The sequence below is a fragment of the Rhagoletis pomonella genome, unplaced genomic scaffold (assembly GCF_013731165.1).
Source record: "Rhagoletis pomonella isolate Grant_MI unplaced genomic scaffold, Rhpom_1.0 Rhpom_scaffold_00006, whole genome shotgun sequence".
In the NCBI taxonomy this organism is placed as follows: Eukaryota; Metazoa; Arthropoda; class Insecta; order Diptera; family Tephritidae; genus Rhagoletis; species Rhagoletis pomonella.
In genome coordinates this window covers 45,076,353-45,088,283 of record NW_023458560.1, presented here as the reverse complement: position 1 = coordinate 45,088,283, position 11,931 = coordinate 45,076,353, and the positions used below count along the sequence as shown (strand labels likewise).

General features: G+C 27.1%; 4 pseudogenes; 2 read left to right on the top strand and 2 right to left on the bottom strand.

The window, feature by feature from the left end:
- The window catches only part of LOC118740809, a 9,182-nt pseudogene extending 977 nt beyond the window's left edge, over window positions 1–8,205 (top strand).
- Window positions 6,682–7,684, bottom strand: LOC118741939 (annotated as a pseudogene).
- On the bottom strand, window positions 7,822–8,644 carry LOC118740810 (annotated as a pseudogene).
- Window positions 8,645–9,444: 800 nt separating this feature from the next.
- Window positions 9,445–11,457, top strand: LOC118741938 (annotated as a pseudogene).
- The last annotated feature ends 474 nt before the right edge of the window (window positions 11,458–11,931 follow it).

Here is an 11,931-nt window from a genome sequence, read left to right as displayed (position 1 = left end):
ACTAAAATATAAAAAGATAAGCTAATTAAGCTACTGGGTTCATACCCCATTTATAAAGGTTTACGATCCTTTTCTTTTTAATTTTTAATAATACTGCTAAAATTATATTTTTTTTTTTATTTTAATAGTAGGAACAATAATTACCATCTTATCTGGAAGGTCTTCCTTCTTTTAGGAAAAGTGAGTCATATGCGGCTTGTAACCGCGCCTAGAGTTTGTCAATAGTTTTTCCTTTTATTTCGAGGGCCGACTCTGTGAATTCCTCTATGGGAGAAGAGGTGAGTCTGGCACAATATCTCATAAAGCCATCATTTTCTATATTAAAGTTTTGCGCACACTGGTCATGAGATGTTCTTTTTCCTGATTTCTTTGCTTCGGCAGAAGTCTGAAGCTTTTCAAAGATTTTGGCGGGAGTTGATTACCTTGGAATTTTGGAACTATTTTTGGGGCTTTGTTCAGCTGGCATTTTTAATGTTAGGAAATTTATTTATATTTTAATATTTTGGTATATAAAGGAGGCTTTTAATTGAGCAATTTCTTGTTATTTAGTGTTTTTGTGGACTGTATGTATTTGAATGTATGTATATTTGGGACTCGTGGAATTTTCTGCTGGGTTTTATTAAATATTTTAGTTTTGTATATATATTTATATATGTACTCTTTTAAAAGTGGTTCGAGAGTGTTCGTTTTTGTCAATATAAATTTTTGGGGAATTAGTAAATTTGCTGCAGGGGTATTACCACCAAATTTACTGCTGGGTTAACTTGCTTAATATGTGTACTTATGTATATATGAATGTAGATGTATATAAGGGCAGCGCAATTGTTTCACTGAGTATTGGAGATGCAAGCGTTTGTAAGTATGTATGTTTATACGTATATATGTACGGACGATTATGCGAAAACTCCAGAAAAACAAAGTTCCTGCTGACTGCTGGGAGCGCAGAATCTATATGTATGTATGTGCATATGGTTATGCAGTTGCAGTATACTGAGAGCTGCACTGCTTGTGGGGGCGAAGAATATGCCCAAAACGTAAGTTAAAAATATTTATTTGCAAGCAAGAATGTTTTTAACAGCTGTGTTTTGGAATGCACGCTAATTTGGTTTGAGGGGCGCTTTGTAATTATGCGCAAATATATGATAGGTAGATATGTAAGTAGGTAAACAAAGGGATCACCATGCATGTGCGTATGTATGTCTGTATATATGTATGTATGTACGTATATTTAGGCGCTTACTGGGTAAGCTGAACTGATATTATTTTTTATTTCTGACAATAGAGCTTTCTTTTTTTATTTTTATATTTACGTATTTATGTGAGTATTTCCATACGTATGTTTGTATAGTGAGATTAAAGGTTCTCTAAGAGTTTTTTTGCAATGTCGAAAATATATATACGTACTAAATATGTTTAGTTTACTCTTACGTCCCTTAGGGTTTTCCCACTTTTTGAAAGCTCTGTAGCTGTTGGCTCTGCTACTGGTGATTTTGCTGGTGTTGACTTGCGCTGTTCCTGTTGGTGAGGTGCTGCTGCTTCCCTGGTAGATGCTACCTTCCTTCCTTCCTTTTTTGTTGTGATTATCTTCTTGTTTTGGTGATTTTTTCGTTTCTGTCGTTGTAGTTCTTTGTATATGTATTTGTTATCCCAAATTTTAACTGAAGTTGTTTTTTTTTGTTTAAAGTTTGCCTTCTACACTTTTATGGCCTTATTCATAAAAAATAAAGTAGGCTTAAAGAGCTTTATAAAATGACGTTTTCATACATTTTTCAATTTATAAACCTTTTATGAAGCTACTTTATTTTTTATGAGTAAGGCCATTAATGTTTTGTATTTGTTCACTTTAATGTTATTTTATGTATGTACACTTTTAAGTAACCCAGTTTTTGCGCTTTGTACTAAATGTTCACTTGTCTTTGCTTCATATTTTGTTTTTGTGTTTTGTAAATTGTTTGTTTTCACAGGTGCCCTTCTTTATGGCGATGAAGAACCATGGCAACGCGAAGAGGATTTTCTTCGCGTTCGATTAAATAAAACCACTTGCGTTTTATATTTTAAACGTTATAGAGTTCTTGTCTTATTAATAATTAAAATATGTTCATATAAGGACATATGAAAAGATAAGTGTATGTTTTTTCCGTTGAACTTTCCGGTGGCCGTTTTCCCGTGTGCGTGCGGTGATACGGTTGATATTGGAGTGTTCTTCCTTTCTCCACTTTCTTTTTTCCGTAACCAAAATACCGCAGGGAGAAGGCAACTATGAAGCGGAGATAGTATTAGGGCGCACACATCACTTTGATCGGAAGATTAAACACTTATGTATTTGCTGTATTAAGAACAATATACTCTAGAGAAGTTAATTAATGTCAACACACGCTAATCACCCCTTTCACTTAGTAGACTATAGCCCATGACCTTTAACAGGAGCTATTGGTGCTATAACTACAGTTTAAGGTTTAGTAAAATGATTCCATCAATATGATATTTCATTATTTGTATTAGGAAATATTATTACTATCTTAACTGTTTATCAATGATGACGAGATGTATCACGTGAAGGTACATTTCAAGGATTACATACTAGCCCATTTTCGTTGTTCTGCGAGATGAGCAAAATATATAAAAGCTTGTAAAATTAGGTAATTGTAGGGTCAGTGCAGGTAAACCTAATTCTTTCTTTGATAGTTAATAATAGTTGCACAATTTTTAAGGCAGGTATCGCCAATGTTCAGGTATGTTGAATGTATCTATCGGAAGAGTTTCCTTATAAATGTTAAGAACAATGCCGCTAGTGCGCATTTTAGGGTAGGTATCTTAAATGTGCACTTAAGCACAAAGGCAGCAAAGCAAAATATACTGTATTTCTATTACTTTAGGCCTTCGATGAGGGATAATTTTATTTATTTTATCTGAAGTATTATTTTTTTATATCTTTTTTTTGAGCTTTTTTTCATAGAAGTTTATCACATGCTATTGAACTAGGAGCATCATGACCGCCTATAGGAATTAAACCCTTTAATCCATTCCAAATTCCTTTACTAAATACAGCAATTCTTTTAGCTTCAGGAGTAACTGTTACATGAGCACACCATAGCTTAATAGAAGGAAATCATTCACAAGCCACACAAGGGTTATTTTTTACAGTACTATTAGGTATTTAAAGAATGTACACGAAAAAAACTGGTCGCACATAACCAAGTATAGCTCGGTTAATCATAACATTAAAATAAAAATCGGTAGACACTTAAAAAGCTGGAAGCATTTTCCACCTTACTGCATCATTTGTTTTTAGTAACAAAAATCAGTGTAGAAACGAGGACCAAGAAAGAAATCGATCGCGAGTTAATATTGCGCAAAAAGCTGGAAAATCCCAGCATGTTCCATAACGACATCGCAAAAAAGCTAAAATTTCCAAAGTCTACCGTTACTTATGTGCTTAAAAAATACAATGAATGTTTATCTTTAAAAAGGAACCCTGGTAGTGGCAGAAAAAAAGGATTTGCTTGCGAAATTAAGGCAAGGGAAGTGTTATCTGCTTTTAAGAAAAATCCTGGACTTTCGGTAAGAGATGTCGGCAAAAAATTCAACATGTCGTCTTCGTATATACAAAAAGTATGCAAAACAGCAGGACTACGTTCCTACAAAGTGAATGCAGCACCTAATCGCAACGGTAAGCAAAATTTGTTGGCTCGGAAATTGTACGACAGTCTCATACAAAAATTTGGCTGTATTGTTATGGATGACGAATCGTACGTAAAAGCCAATTTTAAACAAATCCGGGGCCGCGAATTTCACACTGCAAATAAAAGAGGCAATGTTGCAGATAAGTATAAAAACAAAAAGTTTGACAAATTTCCCAAAAAGTTTCTCATTTGGCAGGCAATTTGCCAATGCGGCTTCAAAAGTGATCCTTTTGTAAGCACTGGTACAATTAACCAAGAAATTTATGTTAAGGAGTGTCTGCAAAAGCGACTTTTACCTCTTATACGGCTTCATAAAGATCCAGTGCTTTTTTGGCCTGATCTCGCGATATGTCATTACGGAAAAATGGCTTTAGGATGGTAACATACACTCTAAAAAGTGCATGTAAAACTACTACTGAGGTGTTTATTTTTCAACCATAATGTGTTCAAGTATACGCACAAGATGTTCAAGATTTGGTTTTGAACATGAGTTGTTTAAAATATACACATAAATATAAACATGAAATGTTTAAAATTACAAACATTTTGAAAGTAAAAATATATTTTTTACAAATAATAAATACTAAGTACCAGGGGCGCACGCAGGAATATATTTTTGGGGGAAGGATTTATACTTCTAAATATATATCATCAGAAAATACTGAAAATTCGCTCTTTAAAATACATTTATGCAAGTTTTATGTACAGAATGAAATAAAAAAATAAACTTTTTAAAGTTTCATAAATTGCATTTTATTTACATAAAATTTCCAAAGAACTCAGACATTTTCAACCGGCTTAAAAAAAGGGGAGGTTATCAATTCTTCGGAGTATTTTTACTTCTTTTATTTATTCCACCGCATAACTTTGCACTGCGTGAACCGATTTTTTTTACCCGAAAGATAGTACCTTAAAGGTCGTCCCGTAATTTGGTTTAGATCCGATCATTAAATCATGGAAAAATTAATGGTTAAAGATGCACTCCACTTTCAAAAGTAATACAAAATTTTACAAAAGAATTTTAATATAAATAAATTAAATAATTTCACGAAATTTTTAAACTTTTTTATTCATTTTCGTCGATTTCTGGTTTCTCATTTTTTAATACTTCGAATAACGAAAATTCAGCTGAACTTGTATTTTTATCATGTAGCTCATTTTGGTGGAACGAATTCCAAGTTAGCAAATTAAATCTTCGAATGCTTGTTAAGTACATATCAGTGGTAAACTTTTTTAGGCTGTAAAGTGTAAAAAGTAACAGTAAGTGAGCATGCATTGCATATTTTTAGGACAATGTTTTCATTCGCAGTTAAACTTTAAAGAGCTCTCAAGAAAAAAGAAAAATTATTACAAAATGACGCACAAGAAATGGAAAAAGAAAATTTTCTATAAAAATTTCTTAAATCATAATAAATTTAACCCCAAAACCCAACCCTTGTGTGCGCTACGTGACTAATTTGATATGTAAAAGTAAACAGACAGTGTTTAATTTTGCACACACTAGGAGAGGAAACTGGTTACCTCTCTTTATATGCACAAATTTAAACGAAAATTTTTTAGAAGAAATTTTAAACATTTTATGTGTAAACTATGAAAATGTGAACAATAAATGTTTAAAACTCAAAAAACAAATTTGAAATTTGTTCTACACCACGCATATGATAAGTAAAAGTAAGCAAGCAATGTGTAAATTTGCATTCATTAAGAGAGGAAACTGGTTACCTATCTTAATATGCGCAAATTTAAACAAAAATTTTTTAGAGTGTAGAAACAAAGTGTATTTTGTAGCAAAATAGGTGAATCCACCTAATTGTCCAGAGCATCGGCCGATCGAAACCTACTGGGCCGTTATGAAATCGAAACTTCTTAAGACCCACAAAGCTGTAAAAAACGTACAACAATTCAAAAATAAATGGCAGCTGGTTTCCAAGGAAATCACTGAAACTTCTGTGCAAGGGCTAATGAAGGACATAAAGTCAAAATTGCGATCGTTTGCTTATTACAAGGAGAATTAACTCTTTTTTAACGAATTTCAATAAAACTAAGTTTAGATGTAAATATATGTAAATATCGTTGAATTCCATTAATATATTTATGTTTTAGAACGTTTTAACTGTGACCAGTTTTTTTCGTGTACATTCTTTATTTTACTATTTTACAAGCGTATAAATATATTGAAGCCCCTTTTACAATTGCAGACTCAGTTTATGGTTCTACTTTTTTTATGGCAACAGGCTTTCATGGAATTCATGTATTAATTGGAACTACCTTTTTATTAGTATGTTTAATTCGACATTTAAATAATCACTTTTCAAAAATTCATCATTTTGAATTTGAAGCTGCTGCATGATATTGACATTTTGTTGATATTGTTTGATTATTCCTTTATATTTCAATTTATTGATGAGGAGGTTAACTAATTAATTATTTATATATTATACAAGTATATTTGACTTCCAATCATGAGGTCTACTAATCTAGTAGTATAAATAATTTTTTCAATTGCTATTATAACTTCTATTTTAATTATTATTTCTAGAGTAGTGATAATATTAGCATCAATTCTGTCAAAAAAAGCATTAACAGATCGAGAAAAATGTTCACCTTTTGAGTGTGGATTTGATCCAAAATCTTCGTCGCGTCTTCCTTTTTCTTTAAGATTTTTTCTAATTACAATTATTCTTTTAATTTTTGATGTAGAAATTGCTTTAATTTTACCAATAATTTTAATTATTAAAATTTCAAATATTTTTATATGAACAATTACTTCAATTATTTTTATCATTATTTTAATTATTGGTTTATATCATGAATGAAATCAAGGAATATTAAATTGATCAAATTAGGGTTGTAGTTAATTATAACATTTGATTTGCATTCAAAAAGTATTGAAATTTCAATCTACCTTAATTAATTGAATATGAAGCGATTTATTGCAATTAGTTTCGACCTAATTTTAGGTAATTTAATACCCTTATTTTCAATTAATATCTATCTATTAATTGAAGCCAAAAAGAGGCTTATCACTGTTAATGATAGAATTGAGATTTATACTCCAATTAAGGAAGTATGATGTTCAAGAAAAAGCTGCTAACTTTTATCTTTTAATGGTTAAATTCCATTTATACTTCTGTTTATATAGTTTAATAAAAACATTACATTTTTATTGTAAAATTAAAATATTCTTTTTTAGAAATTACAAATATTAATTCACTACATTCAAGAATTATTCAATTACCCTAACATCTTCAATGTTATGCTCTAAATTTAAGCTACTTGAATAAAATAATAAAAAAAATCTAAATAAAAAAGTAATTCATAAAACAAATAATAGCAAATAAATTTCTAAATTATTATTATGAAAAAAAAATTTCAATTAGAAAATTTAATTAATTAATTATGAATTTTGACCACCCAAAAATTCTGATCAACCTTGATCAAATGATTTATAAACTAATCCCCCTAAATTTAATGGAAAATTAATAATTCCATAAGTACAAATATAAGGTGTAAATCATATAGAACCAAAAAAATAACTAATTAAATAATTATTGAATGATTTATTTAAATGACATAAAGAAACATGAGAAATTAAATAACCTATTAATCCTCCAATAATACAAACAAATAAAGTTAATAATTTTATATATATAGGTAAACAAATTATATAAGGAGTAGGAAAAATTAATCATCTAAGAATTCTTCCCCCAATAATTCTTATAATTAATAAACCTCTTATTCCTCTTAATATATTTAAAGAACCACAATTTAACTCTCCCGTTATTGAATAATAAATTAATCGAAAAGAATAACAAACTGTTAATCCAGTAGAAAAAAAAATATAAAAAGAAAGAAAAAAAATAAATATAACTTAATGAAACAATCTCTAAAATTATATCCTTAGAATAAAATCCAGCTAAAAAAGGCATTCCACATAAAGCTAAATTAGCAACATTAAAACAAGAAGTACGTAAAGGTATATAAACCCCTAATCCCCCCATTAAACGAATGTCTTGTGAATTTTGTATATTATGAATAATAGCTCCCGCACATATAAATAATAACGCTTTAAATAATGCATGAGTTAAAAGATGAAAAAAAGCTAATTTATAAAACCCTATTGATAAAATTCTTATTATTAATCCTAACTGACTTAATGTAGAAAGAGCAATAATTTTTTTTAAATCAAATTCAAAATTAGCCCCTAATCCAGCCATAAATATTGTTAAGCCAGATAATAATAACAATAATTGACCTAAAAAAGAGTTATTTAATAAAATATTAAAACGAATTAATAAATAAACACCAGCAGTTACAAGAGTTGAAGAATGAACTAAAGCAGAAACAGGAGTTGGAGCAGCTGGTAATCAAGAAGAAAAAGGAATTTGAGCTCTCTTTGTTATAGCAGCTAATACTATTAATCCTCCAATTACTTCTATTTCAATTCTATTTTTCATTGATTCTAAATAAAAAATATAATTTCAACTTCCATAATTTAATACTCAAGCAATTGCAAGTAAAATAGCAACATCACCAATACGATTAGATAGGGCGGTTAATATACCAGCATTATAAGATTTAACATTTTGAAAATAAATAACTAAACAATAAGAAATTAATCCTAACCCATCTCAACCTAATAAAATTCTAATTATATTTGGTCTAATAATTAATAACATTATAGATAATACAAATATAAGAACTAATATAGTAAAACGATTAATATTAATATCACCACTTATATATTCTTTTCTGTAATAAATTACTAAAGAAGCAATTAATAACACAAAAGATATAAATAATAAACTTATTCAATCAAATAAAATAGTTATTACAATTCTAGAGGAATTTAATGAAATAACTTCTCATTCCAAAAAAATACAATAATTTCTTAATAAAAATTTCAAACTACAAATAAATAAATTAATTCTAATTCTAAATAAAATTAAAAATCTAATTCTACAAATTGATAAATATTTTTTCACAATTTAAAATGACATAAATCATTGACACCACAAATCAATATCAATCATTGACACCACAAATTAATATTTTAAATAAACTATTTAAATTTTAAAGTCAAACTATACAAATTTCACTTTTTAAAATTAATAAATTTAAAGGAAATCAATGAAGTATTAAAATAAATGAATAGACCCCAGAAAATCCCTTTCCATGTTGTCTATATGCATATAAATATAAAGTATATGCAGCTCTAAAAAAAGATAATAAAGATAAAGAAATTATAGGTAATCATGATCAACTAACAATTCTATTTAATAAAGAAATTTCACCTAACAAATTTAATGAAGGTGGTGCAGCTATATTACATGAACTTAATAAAAGTCATCATAAAGTTATTGAAGGCATAAAATTTAATATTCCCTATTAATTAATAAACTTCGACTCCCTAACCGTTCATAAGTTATATTAGCTAAACAAAATAACCCCGATGAACATAACCCATGAGAAATTATCAAAGTGTAAGACCCACATAAACCTCAATAACTTAAAGTTATAAGTCCACCTAAAACAATCCCCATATGAGCAACAGAAGAATATGCAATTAAAGGCTTTAAATCAGTTTGTCGTAAACAAACTAAACTAATTAATACCCCTCCAATTAAACTAATTCTAATTCAAATATAATTATATTTTAAACTTCTTAATTGTAAAAAAGATATACTCGCAATAAACCATAACCTCCCTACTTTAACATAATACCAGCTAAAATTATAGACCCTGAAACTGGGGCTTCAACATGAGCTTTAGGTAATCATAAATGAACTAAAAATATTGGCATCTTAACAAAAATGTTAAAATTAAAGATAAATATAATAAATCATAATTAAATATAAAATTATTTAAAAGATAAAAATTTAATGTTATTAAATTATTATATAAATAAAAAATACTAACTAATATTGGTAAAGAAACCAATAAAGTATAAAATAATAAATAAACACCAGCTTGTAAACGTTCAGGTTGCTACCCTCACCCTAAAATTAAAAATAAAGTAGGAATTAATCTTCTTTCAAAAAATAAATATAATATAATATACTAATATAATATACTAGCAAATCTTAAAATTAAAAATAATAATAAAATTAAAATATTAAATAAAAATAAATTTTTATAATTATTAAATTTATTAACAGATTCACTAGCAGTAATTATAAGAGTACAAATTCAAAATCTTAATAAAATTAATCCATAAGAAATTGTATCAAACCCTAAAAAATAAGAAATACTAACAAAATAATTAGTACAAAAATTTATTATAATAAATAAAAATGTAATCAAAAATATTAAATTTTGAACCATTCAAAATGAACTATTAATAAAACAAATTGGACTAATAAAAATTATTATAAAAATTAATTTTAACGTTGTAAACTATTAAATGATTGAAAATAATCATTTCCATCATTACGAATTATTGAAACAAGAATTGAAAGACATAATGCACCTTCATAAACTCTAAAAGTTAAAAATATTATACTAAAAAATCTTCTAAAATGTATTAAATTTAAATAAATAAATAATAAAAAAAATTAATTTAATACAATATATTCTAATCTCAAAAGTATTGATAATAAATGCTTTCGATTAAAAACAAATATAAAAATTCCAATTAAAAATAAAAAACAAGGTAATCCTCAATAAAATATTATTAACATTAGTTTTAATAGTTTAATAAAAACATTGGTCTTGTAAATCAAAAATAAGATTTAATGTTTTAAAACTTCAAGAGAAAAGTAATTACTTTTTCATTAATCCCAAAAATTAATATTTTATATAAACTACCTCCTGATATTATACAATTAATTTTATATAGATCAACTTTAATTTCAAGATTTATTTTCATACAAAATAAATCACCCTTTAGCTATAGGATTTATACTATTAATTCAAACTTTACAAATTTGTTTAATAACAGGATTAATAGCTAAAAGATTCTGATTTTCTTATATTTTATTTTTAATTTTTCTTGGAGGAATATTAGTTTTATTTATTTATGTTACATCCCTAGCTTCAAATGAAATATTTTCATTTTCAATAAAATTAACAACTATTTATTTAATAATTTTTATTTAATTTATAATTTTAAGATTAATATTAGATAAATCATTACTTTTAACCTTTCTAGAAAATAATGAAATAACAATTAAAAATGATATTAATTTATTAATAGAAGAAAATTCATTAAATCTTAATAAATTATATAATTTTCCAACAAATTTAATTACAATTTTATTAATAAATTATTTATTAATTACATTAATTGCAGTAGTAAAAATTACAAAATTATTCTATGGACCTTTACGATTAATAAACTAATGAATAAACCTTTACGAACCCTACATCCTTTATTTAAAATTGCTAATAATGCATTAGTAGATTTACCCGCACCAATTAATATTTCAGCTTGATGAAATTTTGGCTCACTTCTTGGATTATAATAATATAATAATTCAAATTTTAACAGGATTATTTTTAGCTATACATTATACAGCAGATATCAATTTAGCATTTAACAGCGTTAATCACATCTGTCGAGATGTAAATTATGGTTGATTATTACGAAATTTACATGCCAACGGTGCATCTTTTTTCTTTATTTGTATTTATTTACATGTAGGACGAGGGATCTATTATGGATCATATTTATTTACTCCAACATGATTAGTAGGAGTACTAATTTTATTTTTAGTTATAGCAACAGCTTTCATAGGATATGTATTACCATGAGGACAAATATCTTTTTGAGGAGCAACAGTCATTACAAATTTATTATCAGCAATTCCTTATCTAAGGACTACTTTAGTACAATGAATTTGAGGAGGATTTGCAGTTGATAACGCAACATTAACACGATTTTTTACATTTCACTTCATTTTACCTTTTATTGTATTAGCTATAACTTTAATTCATTTATTATTTCTTCATCAAACAGGTTCAAATAATCCAATTGGACTAAATTCTAATATTGATAAATTTCCATTTCATCCCTACTTTTCCTATAAGGACATTGTAGGATTTATTGTAATAATCATAAGTCTAATTATTTTAACACTAACCAATCCATATTTATTAGGTGATCCAGATAATTTTATTCCAGCTAATCCATTAGTTAGTCCAGTTCATATTCAATCAGAATGATATTTCTTATTTGCTTACGCAATTCTTCGATCAATTCCTAGTAAACTAGGAGGAGTAATTGCATTAGTTTTATCAATTACAATTT